This window comes from Perognathus longimembris, chromosome 4 (assembly GCF_023159225.1).
Source record: "Perognathus longimembris pacificus isolate PPM17 chromosome 4, ASM2315922v1, whole genome shotgun sequence".
Classification (NCBI taxonomy): domain Eukaryota; kingdom Metazoa; phylum Chordata; class Mammalia; order Rodentia; family Heteromyidae; genus Perognathus; species Perognathus longimembris.
The window spans coordinates 77,046,735-77,066,571 of NC_063164.1; the positions used below are offsets into that span (position 1 = coordinate 77,046,735).

At 38.2% G+C, this 19,837-nt stretch overlaps 1 pseudogene; it reads right to left on the reverse strand.

Annotated features, from left to right (window-relative positions):
- The window catches only part of LOC125350884, a 45,132-nt pseudogene extending 26,703 nt beyond the window's left edge, over positions 1 to 18,429 (reverse strand).
- Positions 18,430 to 19,837: the final 1,408 nt, after the last annotated feature.

The following is a 19,837-nucleotide window of genomic DNA, read 5'->3' on the forward strand; positions in this document are numbered from 1 at the left end:
TAGCACAAGGGCCTCTGGCTGAACGTATAAGATACAAATTAAGTCAGAGCTCATGAATAAATCACATACTCTTCAATACAAAAGAGCTGCTAAAAACACCACTGAAATATTCAACAAAAATACTACTGAAAAGCCTCATTTGCTTTTCTCAGAAGTAGCTCCCGAACAAGTTCACCATTTTATAGTAAAATTCCATAACAATGCTCATTGCAGATATAATTTATAGCATCACAATTAGACTGAAATTAACTTGTTACAAGCAGATTGTGTGTGTGTGTGTGTGTGTGTGTGTGTGTGCGTGTGTGTGAAAGAGAGAGAGATGCTACTGGGGTTTGAACTTAAGGCCTGGGAACTCTCATTTAGCTCTTTCATTCAAGGCTCTTGCTCTTCTACTTGAGCACAGCTTCACTTTTGGTTTATTGGAGATAAGCATCTTATGGAATTTACTACCTGGGCTGGATTTGAAACAAAATACTCTGATCTCAGCTTCCTGAATAACTAGGATTACAGGTATGAAATACCAGTATCTGGTAGGATTCATTACAAAGTTGGTCATGTAACTATTCTCATGGATACATCTGGTTTATGCTTATTTCTGACCACTTATTTCAAGGAGGCCTCTTCAATATTTTATAAATATTACATCCATAACTCAATTGATCAATTATAATTACAGAAATGTAGAATACTTTGATTTCTGTTTGTACCCTAAAATCATTCAGGCTTTATATACTGAAGCTTTGTTAGGAACATTTTGTCTAAAATTCAATATTTAAGAATTTTTTCCCTAAATTTTAAGTTTTTTGTTTGGTTACAAACCTTCACTTATTTTTGCTATTCAAAGCATACTTGAATGCATTTATAGATAACATCTTAATAAGCCTGCATAAAATGATACTAAGAATGAAACTGCATATGGATATAGGAAAATTCTAGCTTTAGTTTATGTAAATATGTTTTCTTAATAGCCAGATTTAATATAAACACTCTGGGATAGTTTGCATGACGCATTATTGGTAGAAAATGAGTTTTTACTACAGAGGAAAATGAAACACAAACATATAGTTCTTTGCATCAATATTCAATATAATATTTTCTTTTAAAGAAAACAATTTACATTTAAATATATATATATATATATATATATATATATATATATATATATATATGCATTGGTTGCACATGCAGAGATGTAACCACACCTGCTTCGTGCCCTGAAGAAACATATTGCAATTCCTTCTAATCTGTATTACAATCTATTATCTAGCTCCTGCTTGGGGACTACTTTGGTTACATTATCTTCAAAGCTAAACTATTATAATATAGCTCAACAAATGATAGATCATAAACTCAATATTCTGAATAAAACACTGTGCCTCTGATAGAAATTGATCATTATCAATCTCCAAACTCAAATCATATTCAGGGGAGAGGAGAAAAGTCTCAATTTACCATTGAAGGTAACAATAATCGTCCAGCATCACTCAGACACTTTCCACATGCAGAATGTCAGTAGGCAATCAGTAAGCAACATGATTTTAAGGCTGTTTCATTTTTAAAAATTTGTTTTTTGTCCCCTGACACTGGTCCCTCTTCCTGTGCTGAGCCCTTTCCCTCTGCAAAACACATCATCTTTGACTTCATTTCTCTCCAGGAAAGCTGCTCTTAAGCAAAATGTCATTATTTCAGAATATTCCACAGTAAACATGTATTAATCATTTTTGCTACATTAGTCCTCAGTTCTTAATACAGTCTGCATTTGTTTCTGCAACTGCTCATACTAAATCTGCTATAAAGATCTTCTGAGAGGGCTGGGAATATGGCCTAGTAGCAAGAATGCTTGCCTCATATACATGAAGCTCTGGGTTTGATTCTCCAGCACCACATATATAGAAAATGGCCAGAAGTGGTGCTATGGATCAAGTAGTAGAGTGCTAGCCTTGAGCAAAAGGAAGCCAGGGGAAGTGCTCAGGCCCTGAGTCCAAGCTCCAGGACTGGCAAAAAAAAAAAAAAAAAAAAAAAAAAAAAAAAAGATCTTCAGAGAAAGAGAGACAGACAGATACAGAAAAATCTTTCCCCAAGTCTTGTATTCTGATATTTAACTCATTAATGTCACTGTATTCTCTTAAACTATGAATTAATACAAATTGGAATTTTGCAACATTGGAATATATTAAATACTAGCAATTTTGAATGAAAGTGAGATTCCCAAATGAGACCTAAGGCAGAGTTTATATCATTTTCTTTTATGATGCCTGGAATGAATCTAGCAGAAGACCATATATTAGTGTTAATATATTGATATATTGATTAATTGATTCTTACTTGTCACACTATCATTCATTGATTGTCTTGCTGTACAGTGTGTAGGTATATTGCTACTGTCTTTATAGTGGCACCATGCTATGAGTCTGGTGCTCACATGATTCGCTCAACATTTTAAGCAAGCACTCAGAATTCTCATTTTGAGCATTGCATCTGTGAATGGATAAAATTGTATTGTCACAAATCCAACCACATCTCTGGAATTTTGGAATTAAGTGGTTAATCATTACACCCTGGGCATTTACTTACAACAGAGTATTGATGCAAATTCCAAATAATGGAATTATGCATATGTAAAAAATCATGTGTAAAAAGAGTATTAGTCCTTTCCTTTTCAACTGATTTTGTATTTATTTATTTATTTCATTAATGCTATTATTTTTTATTTTGTTGTGACTAGAGTTAGAACCCAAGGCTTCCAGCTTTTGCTTAACTTGCTCTAAGATGTGATCTCACATGTTGCCCAGAGTTCAATATAGAGTTGAATATACAAAAAAGGGAAATATTTTACTGAACTGAAACCATAACCAGAGAGGAAAAGAAAAGTTTCAATATGATTGTAAGATTAGACATTTGCCCAGACAAATTTCCAGAAACCAAAACTCCATGTGGCAGTGCATATTCGTAAACCCAGTTACTGGAGAAGGGGACGTAATAGGGTCATGGTCCAAGATTGCTCTGAGCAAAGTTAATATGAGACCTTATCTGAAACAGAAAATGTAGCCAGTAGGACTTAGGCATGGCTCAAGTACAAAAGCATACATCTAACAATTATGTGGCTGAGAGTTGAACACACTGCTATGCCACAAAAAGGAAAAAAAAAAATCTCTGAACTGAAACCATAACCAGAGAGGAAAGGAAAAGTTTCAATCTGATTGTAAGATAAGACATTTGCCCATGATTCCCTGACATTATTTAGATATCTATTGAAGGAATTAATAAAGGGATACTGAGAACTATCAGATGAGCAGTAGGAATCATGAAGCAACAGGGAAAGGTACATGCAGGAATTTGAATCAGATAACTGGAAATTTTTGCCAGTGTTTTCTTTTATCTTTATCCCCTCCTCCACCCAATCCTGGGGCTTGAACTCAGAGTCTTCTCACTGTCCTTGAGCTTTTTTGGTTAAAGGTAGAGGCTCTAGCATTTGAGCCACACAGCTCCCCTTCAGGCTTTTTTAAAAATTGTCAAATTGATGTATGAAGTGGGGTTTGCTACAACGAAATGGGGTTCCCCCGCAAGGGAGGGGATTCCTGGTTCCCCCAAGAGTCCACTACACAGCCTCTAGCTACAAGATGATAAAAAGATGGACTTATTGGAGAAGTAAAAAGCGAACTGACCTGCCTTGGTCGCAGCCCAGACTCCAGAGCCAGAACCACCCGCAAGTGTGCAGCCCAGACTCGGGAGCTGGAACCACCCACACGTGTGGCCTTCCAGCCTGGTTATAAGGCAAACATCACAGTCAAACTTGCCACATGCAAGTGGCCACTGAGGATACAGCACTCTCAGAGCATGCTAGGCTGCATGCAGGTGGCCAATAGAGTTACAGTCTGTCTCATAGTATCTGTTTGGACCAATCTATCATTCTAGTTAGAATAGGCGCATGGATTTGACATCAGGTGGATGTGCCTACTCATGGGAGGGCACAGGTTCCCTTGAACCTCCCAAGCCTCAGGTGGTCAATTTACATGACTTATCATAATAAAGGGGAACTTCCCTGGATAGGGTGGGGGAGATCTTAGTGAAGGTAAAGTTGGCTTCTGCTCTAATATGAGTTAGAGTCAATCTGACTCCCTTCCACAGTCAATGATGGCACTAGCCAGATCTGACCTCCCTATTACATGTACAGAGAGGTTACAGTTTCATACGTTAGGCCTTGGGTACATTTCTTGTACTGTTACCTCCTCCCTCATTCCCCCCTCCCTCATTCACCTCTTCCTTTCTCCCCCGAGAGGTGTTCAGTTGGTTTATACAAATTGTTTTGCAAGTATTGCTTTTGGAGTCATTTGCCTTTTTATCCTTTGTTTCTCAATTTTGATCAGGCTTTTTTTTTTTTTTTTGCCAGTTCTGAGGCTTGGACTCAGGGCCTGAGCACTGTCCCTGGCTTCTTCTTGCTCAAGGCTAGCACTCTGCCACTTGAGCCACAGCGCCACTTCTGGCCATTTTCTGTATATGTGGTGCTGGGGAATCGAACCCAGGGCCTCATGTATATGAGGCAAGCACTCTTGCCATTAGGCCATATCCCCAGCCCTTGATCAGGCTTTTTGATAGTTCATTGGAGATAAGAATCTCACTGGCTCTCCTGTTCAGTCTGGCTTTGAACTTGTATCCTCAGATCTTAGCTTCCTGAATAACAAGGTTTGTAGGTGTGATTCACTGTTGCCCAGCTCTGCTAGTGGTTTCCATTAGTTATCCAATGGATAATGGTTATTATGATTATAACATATACTTCAAATATATTGTATTATATATGGAGTAACATGTACCTGACTCATTACAGATGGGCTCTGGCTAGTTTTATATATATTCTTCATTGCTTTCTATACAATGTCTTCAAAGATGTTCTTGAGATTTTGCCATTTAAACCATGTGTCTGGTCTGATTGGATGCTGCTTTTCATAGGTTCATATTCTGGCATGTTGAGGAAGATAAAGCATAAAAGCCACGTAGTCCTCAAGCTATAGGTGGCTGTGCACATATCTTAGTGGAATGAGGTGCCCAATGTGACCTAAAAGCAAAACCAGAGAAATACATTCAATAATTTCAGTGAACTTTCGTTTCAGATTATCCCCTAGTACTTGACAGTATATGTTTTCTATTTTATTATTTCTACTTTTTATTTTCTTTTTCTCTTCCCCTCCCCCCCACATATAATCTCCTACACAGGTGCCATGCTACTAAGTTCCTTCTGTCCTGTTTGCCCCTACTCTCCTTGGATGGCTTGATTCTCCTCTAAACCCATTTGTATCCTCACCAACTTTTAAAAGTCACCAATCAGTTGACACTCACTTGACAATTCTGAGACCTCTTTTCCCTAATACTCTTTATTATTGTCAGTTAATTATATCACAGTCAAGCAGATGCACATAGGACACACTCAGTCAGTTTTATGATGATTTATTTCTCTACAGATGGCCTCATATAAGCAGAGACCATGCATATGAGTCAGAAGCATGAGGTCTGCAATAATGAATCAGTTGGGTACTGCCCCTATCAGAATTCTGTCACCTAGTAGGGCTCCAGAGATTGGTATGGAGATACATCATCTTACTTGTACTAGATTCTGACCTGAAATGTCAAAGAAAGAACTTCAAAATGTCATGTTGTCCTTCAAAACCTTGGAGGAACTGTCATTATGCATCACTTTAAGATATTTATGATGCTACTTATGTTTCTAACCTATACAACTGATTTCTGGGAAAGACCAAATAGAGGGCAAATCTGGAACAGGAAGTGTTTGTGAGTACCCTCTTTCCTTCTCCTCTGCCTCCCCATCAATGCACCCAGTCTCACACACCACTTCCCTTTCCAATTATGGAAGCAATTTAAACAGATATTTAAATTTCTAAGCCTCACTTATTTTAGATATAGTTCCATATTGTAATATGAGAAAGCAATGCCTAGTGTGAGGTGCTAAGTTAGGATGGGGATAATTTGAAACTCTCAAAGTCAAAGGCTCTATAGAATATACCCAAACCTTGAAGTGTTTCACATTTTTTAAAAAAGTACTGTATGCTTATTGTGGTTTTGATAGGATGGATTTTCCCTTAGTGTCTTGGGAAGTAACCAGAAGCTCCTGAATGAAATTAGTGAAAGGTAATTGATCAAAAGCAGTTAAAATTTAATTAATACTTTATATCACAGAAAGTCATAGAAAAGAAATGAAAAGCCAGAGATATGGTATATGGTTAGATTCAAAATCATCTTGGTTGTAGTGCTGGATCTGCAAGCCAGGGTCTTGGGCACCATAAACAAGTAGTCTACCACTGAGCTACATTCCCTGCACCATGAGACTCAGGATCTTTTATACTGTAATGCTCTGTGAAAAAAGAAGGGAAGGAATTTGTGATATGAGGAAAAATAAATCTTTCATGGTGTGACTGACTAGGAAGTAAGTAGAAGTGGTAGATAATGGTTATTTTTTAGCAAGTTCTGTTTCTATAATCTCATCTTAATGCCAATTTTGTGTCACTAATGGATTCCTGATATTGGTACAAGGACAGAAGTGAAGACCTTCACAAAAGAAAATGTATAACTTGTTCTAAGAAAGCTAGGAGAAAGGCATATATATATATATATATATATATATATATATATATATATATATATATACATTCTAGTGCTGCTTTGATTTATATACTCTTTTTGTCTGCAGAAGTTAAACATTTCTTTATGTATTTATTAGCCATTGTACTTTTTACATATAACTGTCTAATTCATTTGAGTATTTTAATTAGATATTTGGTTCCTATTTTTAATTTAAATTATATAGTCAAAAGAAATAAGTTATAATATGTCCAAGTTAATTTTTATCTGTAGAAGTACCTCCACTATGGGCTGGGGATATAGCCTAGTGGCAAGAGTGCCTGCCTCATATACACGAGGCCCTAGGTTCAATTCCCCAGCACCACATATACAGAAAACGGACAGAAGCGGCGCTGTGGCTCAAGTGGCAGAGTGTTAGCCTTGAGCGGGAAGAAGCCAGGGACAGTGCTCAGGCCCTGAGTCCAAGGCCCAGGACTGGCCAAAAAAAAAAAAAAAAGAGAAGTACCTCCACTATATAGGAAAAAATAAGACCCAACAACTTTGCTAAGTTGAATGAAAAGGGTAACCATCATGTTATCATGCTATATTTATAGGTAGTGGAAAAAATTATGAGTGTCATTAAATCCATTGAACACTTAAAAGACACATATATGCAAATATGCACATCAATTCACAATGTGACAGGTATTTAATGAACATAAATATCTGATTATTAACCACATTAAAAATTAATATATTGAAATCTACCAAAGGCTAATATATTACTACAAAATATTTTGAGATTTATCCTGTGAGAAAAATAACTTGTGACAGGTATGTGGATATTTGATTATTAATTTACTTATTCTCTGGTCTTTGCATAAAAAGAGTGAGAAAATTTTACTACATAGCACTAGGATCCTATTTAAAAAATTAAGAAAGGTAAAAATAAGTAAACCAATATATAAAAGTTCTGATGAATTACATAGACAAACTAGTTTTGTTTATTTTCATCTATCTATCTATCTATCTATCTATCTATCTATCTATCTATCTATCTATCTATCTATGCCAGTCTTGGGGCTTGAAATCAGGCCCTGAGTACTGTCCTTGGATTCTTGAAATTTTAATCACCTAGACAATAAAAAATGTGGTAGAAAAGTTGGCTTGAAAATGGCTTTATTCTTCTTCATGTTAAATTTACCCATAACATGATGCTGCCAGAAAAATTCCTCAAAGAACTTAAATACATGGTTGTTAGTAAGTTAGGCTTGCACAGTCAAACAATCAGCTGCATGCTAGTTGTTCCCATGTAGACTTAAAGAGTTGAGCCTTCATTTGAAGAATTGAATAAAGGGATATTAACAATATGTTGCACTTAATTGCATCTGAATGGCAAAGTGCATTACCTTATTTGTGATTCTGCCACTGGAAGCTCTCAGACCCCAATTCCACCCCTCAGTATAATTAATGAAGACAGTTTCCCTATTGCTACTTGCTGATGCTGTCTTATTATCTGTGATGTCTTACTAAGATAGATGACTTAGTGAATTGTAGATAAAAATGTTTTCCATCAAGCAGGCTGTGACACTACCAGGAAGGGTAAACTCCACCTGACTTCATAAATGGTAAAAATTTCCCTGACAGAATGTGGAGCTGAAAATTCCTGTTGTTAATATTGATTTCTATCCATGCAAGAGTAAGAATCTCAACAAGATCAATTATTTTAGTCACATCTGTTGTTGCAGGACAAAATGCATCTACTTCCTGCCAAAACTAAATGTAATATAACATTGTGGTGTAGATTTTAAATATAGTTTAGCACATCAGGCTTTAGCTTTTTTTTTTCTTTCTTTTTTTAGAAGTAAAAAGTGAAACATTGACGATTTTACCCATTTCAATCAGCCAGGTTTAATGGGCAATTTCACTTAGGAATAAAGTCAACAGATATTTAAGGCTACATCTATAAAAAGTAGTACTCTTGGACTAGAATGAAGGTCATTAATTTTTTCCCCATATCCAGGAGGATTAAGGTTCTAAAGAAATGAATACCTTTAAATGCTTCTAAAGACAAAAATGAATGCTATACTTGAAATATTATATCAATGCACTTGAGAGAAATTACCAAAAAAAAAAGAGAAACTTTCAAACCATCAAAGAACACACAGTTGTGTAGAATTACAATAGTAAACCAAAACTTCCTTTATATCATCTCTTGCTGACAAACTTAGTAAGACAAAGTGCTTGTGACGCAAGTATTCTCCAACACAAGTGCAGGCTTCTTCCCATAGATTGCTAGAATTACTTCTCAAAGGATCAGTCAGATCATGTCACTTCCAGCAGGAAATGTTCCTTCCCATACACTGCAATTGAACAAGAAGGGAAGATTACGCTCAGTCTTTAGAAATCAGCAGCTTGTATCCTATTGGTATTTTCCCAGCCATCTTTGGACATACTGGTCGTCATTCTGTTCCTCATTCTTTCTCATTTTGCCCACTTACAGTGTTTTGCATTCACTCATCATTCTTCCTGGAATAGCCTTGTCCATACACATTTCTTTTTTTTTTTTTTAAGTTTTTATTATAAAACTGATGTACAGAGAGTTTACAGTTTCATACGTTAGGCATTGGATACATTTCTTGTAACGTTTGTTACCTTGTCCCTCATACCCCCCTCCCCCCTCCCCTTGTCCCCCCCCGAGGTGTTCGGTTCAATTACACCAAACAGTTTTGCAAGTATTGCTTTTGTTGTTGTTTCTCCTATTTTACCTTTGTCTCTCAATTTTGGTATTCCCTTTGAATTTCCTAATTCTAATACCAGTACACACTGTTTCCCATACACTCAGATAAGATTACAGAGATAGTGTAGATACAATCACAAGAAGGTGATACACGAACATCATCAATAGTAGAAACTACAGATACACATGGGATGTTGAAAGTAGTTACAACCCTGATATAACAATCATTTTCATAAAATGGAGTTCATTTCACTTAGCATCATCTTATGTGATCATAAGGGTATAGCTATTGGGCTCTTGTGATCCTCTGTTGTGACTTGCCTAAACCTGTGCTAATTATTCCCAATAAGGGAGACCATAGAGTCCATGTTTCTTTGGGTCTGGCTCACTTCACTTAGTATAATTTTTTCCAAGTCCTTCCATTTCCTTACAAATGGGGCAATGTCATTCTCTCTGATAGAGGCATAAAATTCCATTGTGTATATGTACCACATTTTCCTGATCCATTCGTCTACTTAGGGGCATCTGGGTTGGTTCCAGATTCTCGCTATGACAAATTGAGCTGCAATGAACATTGTTGTGCTGGTGGTATTACTGTGATTTTGTTTGTAGTTTTTTGGATAAATACCCAAAAGTGGGGTTGCTGGGTCATAGGGGAGTTCTATATTTAGCCTTCTGACGAATCTCCATACTGCTTGCCAGAGTGGCTGAACCAGTTTACATTCCCACCAACAATGAAGTAGGGTTCCCTTTTGGCCACATCCCCTCCAACAACTGTTATTGTTAGTTTTCTTGATATATGACATTCTTACTGGGGTGAGATGGAATCTCAATGTTGTTTTGATTTGCATTTCCTTTATGGCCAGTGATGTAGAGCACTTTTTCATATGTCTCTTGGCCATTCTCATTTCCTCATCAGAGAAGTCTCTTTGTAGGTCTTTAGCCCACTTGATGAGTGGGCTATTAGTTCTTTGCAGTTTTGTTTTGGAGGAAAGTAATTTTTTTAGTTCAGCATATATTTTAGATATGAGGCCTTTGTCCGTTGAATGGCCGGTAAAGATCTTCTCCCAGTCTGTGGGCTTTCTGTTTATCTTGCAAGCTATGTCCTTTGCAGTACAGAAGCTCTGCAGTTTGATGCAGTCCCATTTGTCCAACCTTTCTTTGATTTGTAGCCTTTCTGGGTCTTTGTTCAGAAAGTTCCGTCCTGCGCCAAGTCGCCCAAGTGTTTCTCCTAGTTCTTCCTTTAGTGTTTTCAGGGTGTCTGTTTTGATTTCAAGGTCTTTAATCCATTTGGAATTGATTTTGGTGCAGGGTGATATGTAAGGATCTGGTTTTAGTTTTTTGCATGTGTTGAGCCAGTTTTTCCAGCACAATTTGTTAAAGAGGCTATCTATCTTCCAAACTATTGTCTTAGCCCCTTTATCAAAGATTAAGTAGGCATAGTTCTGTGGGTTCATTCCCGGGTCTTCAATTCTGTTCCATTGGTCTTCAGACCTGTTCCGGTGCCAATACCAAGCTGTTTTTATTACTATAGCTTTATAATACAGCTTGAAGTTGGGTATTGTAATTCCTCCAGCACTGTTCTTTCTGCTTAGGATTGTTTTTGCTATTCTAGATCTTTTATTATTCCATATGAATTTCTGGATTGCTTCCTCTATTTCATCAAAAAATGGTGTTGGGATATTAATGGGTATTGCATTGAATTTGTAGATAGCCTTTGGCAATATTGCCATTTTGATTATATTAATCCTCCCAATCCAGGAGCATGGGAGGTTTTTCCATTTCCTTAGTTCTGACTTAATTCCGTTTTTCAAGGTTTTAAAGTTCTCCTCAAAGAGGTCTTTCACTTCTTTGGTTAAGGTTATTCCTAGGTATTTGATGTTTTTGGAGGCTATTGCAAAGGGGGTTGCTTTCCTGATATCAGCCTCGGTCTTCGGGTCCTTAGCATACAGAAAGGCTATTGATTTTTGAAGGTTTATTTTATATCCTGCAACTTTTCCAAAGTTTTGGATCAGCTCTAGTAGCTTGGGGGTAGAGTCTATGGGATTCTTTAGGTATAGGATCATGTCATCTGCGAAGAGAGAGAGTTTAACTTCATCTTTACCTACTTGGATCCTCTTTATATTTTCTTCTTGCCTGATTGCTCTGGCTAGGAATTCTAGTACTATGTTGAAGAGCAGGGGAGAGAGTGGACATCCCTGCCTTGTTCCTGATTTTAAAGGGAATGGCTTTAGTTTTTCACCATTTAGAGTTATGGTTGCTGTTGGTTTGTCATAAACTGCCTTGATTATATTCAGGAATGTTCCCTGGAATCCCAGTTTTTCTAGGGCTTTTAGCATAAATGGGTGCTCAATTTTATCGAAGGCTTTTTCCGCATCCAGAGATAAAACCATGTGATTCTTTAGCTTGTTCCGGTTGATGTGGTGGATTACATTAATTGACTTGAGTATATTAAACCAGCTTTGCATCCCTAAGATGAATCCAGTTTGATCGTGGTGTATGATTTTTTTGATGACCTGTTGAAGTCGATTGGCAAGAATTTTGTTGAGAATTTTTGCATCTATGTTCATCAGGGAGATCGGTCTATAGTCCTCTTTCCGTGATGAGTCCCTGCCTGGTTTTGGGATGAGGGTTACACTGGCTTCATAGAATGAGTCTGGAAGTGAACGTTTTCTTTCAATTTCATTGAAGAGTTTGAGAAATATTGGTGTGAGTTCTGTTTTGAAGGTCTTGTAGAATTCTGCAGTGAAACCGTCTGGACCTGGGCTTTTCTTGGATTGGAGATCATTTATTGCCGTTTCTATTTCAATACTGGATATGGGTCTGTTTAGGAGGTTTAAATCTTCATGGTTCAGTTTGGGGATATGAATTTTTTCTAAGAAATCCTCCATTTCTTCCAAGTTCTCGAATTTGTTGGCATAAAGTTTTGCAAAATAGTCCCTTATTATTTTCTGAATTTCAGTTATTTCTGTGGTGATGTTACCTGTTTTATCTCTTATCTTGTTTATTTGAGTGTGCTGCCTTTGTTTTTGGGTCAGGTTTGCCAGGGGTCTGTCTATCTTGTTGATTTTTCAAAGAACCAACTCTTTGTTTTGTTGATTCTTTCGATGGTTTTTTTCGTCTCTAATTGATTTATTTCTGATTTGATTTTAATTATTTGCTTCCATCTATTGACTTGGGGTTTGGCTTGCTGTTCTCTCTCAAGGAAATTAAGGTGCTTCCTTAAATTATTGAGTTGCTGTTTCTCCAGTTTGTTGATGTATGCACTCAGAGATATAAATTTTCCTCTGAGTACTGCCTTTGCTGTGTCCCAAAGGAGCTGGTACTTTGTGTCCTCAACTTGGTTGAAGTCCATAAACATTTGAATTTCCGTTTTGATTTCTTCAATGACCCTCTGATGGTACAGCAGTGTGTTGTTTAGTCTCCATGAGTTGTAGCAATTTCTGTGGTGGCTGGTTGAGTTGAGCTCTAATTTTATTCCATTGTGGTCTGAGAGAATGCAGGGGATGGTTTTGATACTTCTGAATTTGTACAGATTTTCTTTGTGCCCTAAGATGTGATCTATTTTGGAGAATGTTCCATGTGCTGCAGAAAAGAATGTGTATTCTGTCCTTGCTGGGTGGAATATTCTGTAGATGTCGATTAAGTCTAGTTGGTCTATGCAATTGTTTAGTTCTGTGGTTTCTTTGTTCAGTTTTTGGCATGTTGATCTGTCCAGAGGTGATAGTGGAGTGTTAAAGTCCCCAACTATCAATGTGTTTGGGTCTATGAGTGATTTTAGAGCCAGTAGTGTTTGTTTGATGAAGTTGGGTGCTCCTGCATTTGGTGTGTAGATATTTAGAATGGTTATTTCTTCCTGTAGGAGAGATCCTTTTACTAGTATGTAGTAACCTTCTTTGTCTCTTCTTACCTTTTTTAATTTGAAGTCAATTTTTTTCTGATACTAGGATTGCAACTCCAGCCTGCTTATGGGGGCCATTTGCTTTATAGATTTGTTTCCAGCCTTTCACTTTTATAAGATGTTTAATTTGCTGGCTAGATGTGTCTCTTGGAGGCAGCAGAAAGATGGATCTTGATTTTTGATCCAACTTATGAGCCTATGTCGTTTGATTGGAGAATTAAGTCCATTAATGTTGACAGTTAGGATTGAGAGATGATCGTTTGTTCCTTTCATTATCAGTATCTTGTTTAAAGCTGTGTCTTCCCATTTCTTGATCTGATGTTTACTAGTTAGGTTTCATTTCTCTGTCTGTATTGGGATCTTGATTATTTTCCCTGTATAGCACATCTTTAAGGATTTTGTGTAAAGCTGGTTTGGTGGAGAGATATTGTTTCAGTTTTTCCTTATTATGGCAGACTTTTATTTGACCTTTGGCTATGAAGGAGAGTTTGGCTGGGTGCAGAATTCTTGGTTGGTAGTTATTTTTATTTAGAGTTTGTTATACTTCATTCCAGGCTCTCCTTGCTTTCATGGTCTCTGCTGAGAAGTCTGGGGTAATTCTGATTGCTTTTACTTTATATGTGATTGTTTTCTTCTCCCTAACAGCTTTGAGTACTTTTTCATTGGAGCTGTTTTGATCACAATGTGTCGGTGAAATGTCCTATTCTGGTCTGGTCAATTTGGGGTTCTAAATGCTTCTTGTATCTGTATAGGCCTTTCCTTCTGGATATTTGGGAAGTTCTCAGCTAATATTCTTTTAAATAGGTTGCCTATCCCATTAACCTCTTTCTCCAAGTTTTCCTCAATACCTATTATCCTTAAATTGGGCTTCCTGATCGTGTCTTGAATCTCCTGTAGCGACCTGTTTTGTTGATTGGACTGGCTTTGTATAGGTTTTTGATCTTTCTCCATAGAATCTAAGGAATCTTCAGCTCCCGAAATTCGGTCCTCTGCTTCAGTTAGTCGGGACTGTAGGCTAGTTACTTGATATCGAATCTCTTTTGCTTCTGACTGGTCTTTCCTGATAATTTCCATGTCTTTTCTTAGGTCTTGTTTGGATTTCTTTACTTCATTAACTTCATTACTTTGGTTTTGAGAGTTGTCTCAAATCTTTAAGCTGGTTAGCTATCTTTTCATTTGACTCTTGAAGTTCATTTATCTTTCTATTTGTGGATGCCATGAAATTCTCCATTAATTTTTGCTTTGCCTCCTCACGCTCTAGAATAATTGACTGAAGAGATTCGAACTTTTCATTTATCATGTTTATCAGTAGACTTTGTAGAGCATTTTGAGGGTTCTCTTCTATGTCTTTGATTGGCTGCTCTGCTTCCTGCTTGTTTTGAGTGGGAGATAAGACTTCATTGTTTGCCATCCTTCTTGTGTTTCTTCTGCCCATTTGAATTGGGGATGCCAGTCTACCAGCACCTGTGAGCACCGTTTAAGACCCAACACAGCCCTTACCAAGCACTGTTGTGTAAATCTTACAAGTTCATAATTATGTACATACACCCTGTATTCCTGTCTATAAAATTAGATTTGGTGTTCCTAAAGAATACAGTCTCAATATAACAACTAATCCTGTGCCCTGTATTCAGTAGTTACTTATTTACTGTTACAACCCTATATGCAATTCTTGTTTTTATATTAAGATCTTTTAGGACTGGCTTTCTCTAAGAACCCCTTTGATTCACTTTTATTAAGCTGGGATACCCTCCATCCAACAACCAGGAGTCATTGGAGACTGGAGGTCCAGGCAGTAAGTCAGGAGGGTAAGTTGGAGGTAGTAAAGAGAATAGAGTAAAATGTATTGGGGAGGGGAGGTGATGATTTTGGTTTAGTTTCAGTGACGTGGAAGTGTCGAGAAGAGTAGAATCAGTAGAGAGAATAAGTTTGCAATGATAGATAATGGAGAGTTAGCAGAAAAGAGTGGAGGTGTTCTTCATAGGAAAGTAAGTTTTAAAGAAAGAGAACGCAGAGAGAGAAATAAAGTAAAAGTAGTGGGAGACAGATGCACACAACAGAGAATAATTATTTAAAAAAGAAGATAAAATAAAAAGGAAAAAAAATTAACAAAATCTGCAAAGGAACAACCCAAACAAACAGAAAAGAAAAAAAAAAAACTTCATAAAACAAACTGGTAAAAATAGAAAACATGGGGAAAAAAAAAAAGACAACGTTTCCGAATTGAAAAAAAAAAATTTTTTTTTAAAGTTTAAGAAATGTTGAAAAGATAAGGAAAAAAAAATGGAGTCTTCTTTGTTTGGGTCGTCTTTCCCCAGTCTCTGGTTTCCTTATGATGGTCTGCAGTCTATATTACTGATTTTCTGGGTTTGGCAGAATTCAGCTTGCTCCTCTGTTTGCTGCAGGGCCGTGGCCTTTACAGACTGCCTTTGAATAGGTTGTGAACTCAGCAGGGAGGGGCGCCTCTGGCCTGTTTTACCCAGCTGAGAGTTGCTTGCCTGTGCAAGGCTTCTGCCACCTGGACCGGGTGCCTCTTTTGTGGAGGTGGCTTTGGAAAGCAGCTCCTTTTCGGGCTGGGAATTGGGCTTCCTCTGTGACGGGATGGTTTAACTGTCTCAGGAACCTCAATCTGGTGTTTCCCTGCTGCTGGGAACTGGTGGCTGTTTTCGCTTTAAATTTAGAAGTTCCGGCGGGCAGGGCGGGGCACCTCTGGCTAAGCCAAGGCCCAGGGCATGCCTCCCACCTGGGCAGGGGGCGTTCTCCTGGGTGGAGTTGGTTCTCGCTGATTGGTCCCTCTTGCCCTTTTCAAAGATGGCTAATTTGACCTCGCTTTTCCCAGGCCTGCTTTAGTTCCAATCTGTTCTGACCCTATGCCAGTGGCAAAGATGGCGCTTTGCTCTGGCAGTGGGGACAGGGCTCCTTGCCGGAGTTGCTTTGTGGTCGCCAGTGAGAATATCCTTCATGGGTACTCACGCTTTCTCGGCGATTTCAGGTCGTCCGGCTCAGGTGCCGGCTGGTCTCCACTGTGTGCTTTACCTCCGTGGAGTGCAGGTTGCTGTGATGGGCACTGTGCTGGCGCCGCCGACACTAGCGGGGCGGTGGGAAACCGCCCAGAGCTCGAATCTGTGTTTTCAGATGTGCAAAGTCAGTTTTTCCTTCCTGGCCAGAATCCCTGTACTGTTACAACTTAGGCTGGTTGTATTTCTAGTGATAAAAGTTTCTAAGGGGTGAGAAATCTGCGGTGCTAGAGGGAGCTGAGCTATTGCACTGCAGATGCACAAAGCAGATTTTTTTTAAGGAGTCCATACTCATTTCTTATCACATGTAATTTCATCACTCTGGGGCAATTGCTAAGTCACTTCCTATGGTGATTCTTACTGAATGCTTTGCCTAACATTGATAACCCATTTGTTCCTTCATCTTATATGTTGATCAGATTGAAAATATTTTTGTTTATTTTATTTTGTTTTGTTGGAGGCAGGATATGATATTCATATTTCAGTTATAATTTATAAAGAAATACAGAATGTCTCCCATAAACTCTATTTTGGGCCAAGAACAGCAATATAAAGATGTAGCTGCCTACTCCACAACTATGTGTGGTGAAAAGATTCCATGCTACTTTTTTTCATAAGCAATAATGTTTCTTACTTAAACAATGTAAAATAAAATCCCAAGATTTCTTCATATTACATATGTGAAAGAATTATCAATAAAAATAACTTTTCAAAATGACAATCTATGGGTCAATGTATGAGGATATGACTTTATGTCAGTGACATAGTCCCTGATCACCAAGAGTGGAGCCTCTGAGCAAGGTGTCTGCTCATCAGGCACTGGTGGCTCAGGGCTACAATCCTAGCTAGTCAAGAGGCTGAGATCTGAGGATTGAAGTTCAAAATCAGCCCTAGCAGGAAAGTCAGTGAGACTCTTATATCCAATCAACTACCAGAAAACTGGAAGTGGCACTGTAGCTCAAGCCCCAGGATTGGGGGGGAGGGGCGCGGCGGGGTGGGGGAGGGAGGTGGGAGGGAGTGCCTGTGTAAGGGCTGACCTGAGAACCTGATTGACTAAATATAATTTTTAGTGTTAAAATTATAACAGCTTCTAAACCTTGGTGATAACTCCATGCTAGAGGGCTGCACCCCTACCCATGAGACTAGTTTTTTGTAGTTTGACATTTAAAAATATAGAGAGGCTTTGTTCCCTTCTGTACCTAGGTAGCAACCGTCGTAACAGACAGTAAAAAGTGATCATAGTCATAGACTATAGAAATAACCATAATAGTAGTAGAAATGCCATGGTAACTGTTGGGTTGGTTTACTTATGATTGAGTACTAGGTTGTTTTAGCCCGCTCATGCTTGCTTAGTGGTAATGGGAAAACACGGTAGCGATTGTTAAAATAAAATTGGTACTTTGTCAGGCTGACCACAAAATTCTGCTTCTGTAAATGGCTTGCTTAACCCATTTGTGACTTGCTCTATCCCCTGCACTAACCCTCTGCATCAGTGCTATGTGACCACCTGTTGTCAGTTCCTGATATTGAGGCCAGTTCCCGATATCAACGCCAAAACAGATAACTGAAAGGTTAGATAGCCAATAGAAATATGACAAGACTTGCTTGCTAAATGCCATCCAATCAAGTATTTGCCAAGTTGGAAATACCCTGCCCCTGTCATAATCTCAATAAATGCCCTGCCTATCTGAGGGTTGGGGCTCTCAATCCAGATCAGCTGTGTTGGTGATGGGTGAGAGTCCAGGCTCAAGAGCTTGCAATAAGACTCTCATGTATTAGCATCGGAATCGGCTCCTTGGTGGTCTTTGGGGACCAGAAATCTAGGCATAACACCTGCTTGGGGATTGAAGAGACCTCTATCTTTAAGGCCTTGAATTTTCAGCTTCTCAGCCTTCTTAGGAGGTTCATTTGCCATTCTACCCTTCATTCTTCTAGGATCTCTTCAACAGACTGTTGTTGCAGAGGTGCAGCGCTCTTCTTTCCCAAGTCTATTTCTCCTAGTGGGACTATGATCCCTCCAGAAATACCATCGTATTTTTTTGCCCACGTGAATGTGCTCCACAGTCTGATGTAGCACTAAGTTAACAAGCTGATCAATGCTTCTTATGAATCCCGTAAGTGTCTTTCCATCACAAAGCAGGACCAAGTGCTTTTTGTCTTTGTCCTTTGAGGAATCCAGTAGTGCCAGATATATAGTTCATTTCACACTGAGGTAAAGTTGCAACTAACATAGGCATGGGTCAGTAATTCCAACAGCCCTTTTCCACCTTGCCTAAGGGTGACAAGGTTGCAACAACCCCCTGGGACTGTTTGTATTATTTTGTTTCAATTGAGACAAAACTTTATTATGTATCCCAGGCTGGCCTCAAACTCACAATTCTCTTTGTCTGAACCTTTTGAGTGCTGGGGAAAGAATCCCACCATACATTTCTTTCCTTACAACCTGTTTCCACAAGTCAGAAATATTGTCTTTCTTCTTCAGAGATAAACACTTGAGATACAAAAGATACTGAGTTGAGTTGATTTGCTAACAATTTTCTCATCACTCTAAAAATATCTGTACACTTACTCATATAAATTATTGCCCATTGTTTTTATTTTTGTTTTGTTTTGTCAGTTGAACTCAGAGCCTGGTGGCTGTCCCTGAGCTATTTGGTCAAGGCTAGTACTTTATTATTTTGAGCCACAGCAGCACCTCCTGTTTTTGAGAGGTTACTTGGAGATAAGAGTCCCACAGGAACTTTTCTTTCCAGGATAGCTTTGAACCACATTCCTCAGATTTCAGTCTCCTGCTTAGCTAGGATTACAGGAATGAGGCACCAGCTCCTGGATTGTATTTTACTTACTTATTTTATTTATTAACTTTAAGTAGTTGTACAAGGCAGTTGCCATTCAACAAAGCAGTTTACAAATTCAGTATTTCTGGATCAATATCACACCATTTCTCACCCAACCTTCCCATTCCAACCCTTCCTTCACTTTTCTTACTTTTGTAAGACCTGTATTATTATTATTGTCATTGTTGTTGATGCCATTTAGTGAAGAAATTTGTGCATCTTGATAAAATGAATCTTGAATTTTTGGTGCCAGTGGTTCATACCTGTAATCTTAGCTACTGAGGAAGGTGAGATCTGAGGATTATAGTTTGAAGCTAGCCCAGGCAATAAAGTCCATGAGACTTATCACCAAACAATTATGAAAAAAACCAAAGCCAGAAGCAGAGTTGTGACTCAAATGGTAGAGTACTAGCCTTGAGTAAAAGAAGCTCAGGGACAGCACCAAGGTAGTGAGTTCAAACTCCATGTTCAAACCCCAGAACAAGTAAAAAGTTTGAACATTCTCATTTTTTCCTCCTTAATCTCCCATTCCCTCACTCTTTTTAATTTTAGAGGATATGCATTGACTTTTTTAAACTACATTTTCCTTCTTTTTTCTCTTTATTTCTCTACCCCATTCCCTTTACCACACCCTCTCCTTTCGTTGTTTCTGTTACATGCTTTATTTTAATAAATGGTGGAAATAAGATGACCATTGTAAATATTCTATGAGGATTCCATAGTCACACACTCAAGATTACTTTACGAAACAAAAATGCACAATTTTCTTTGA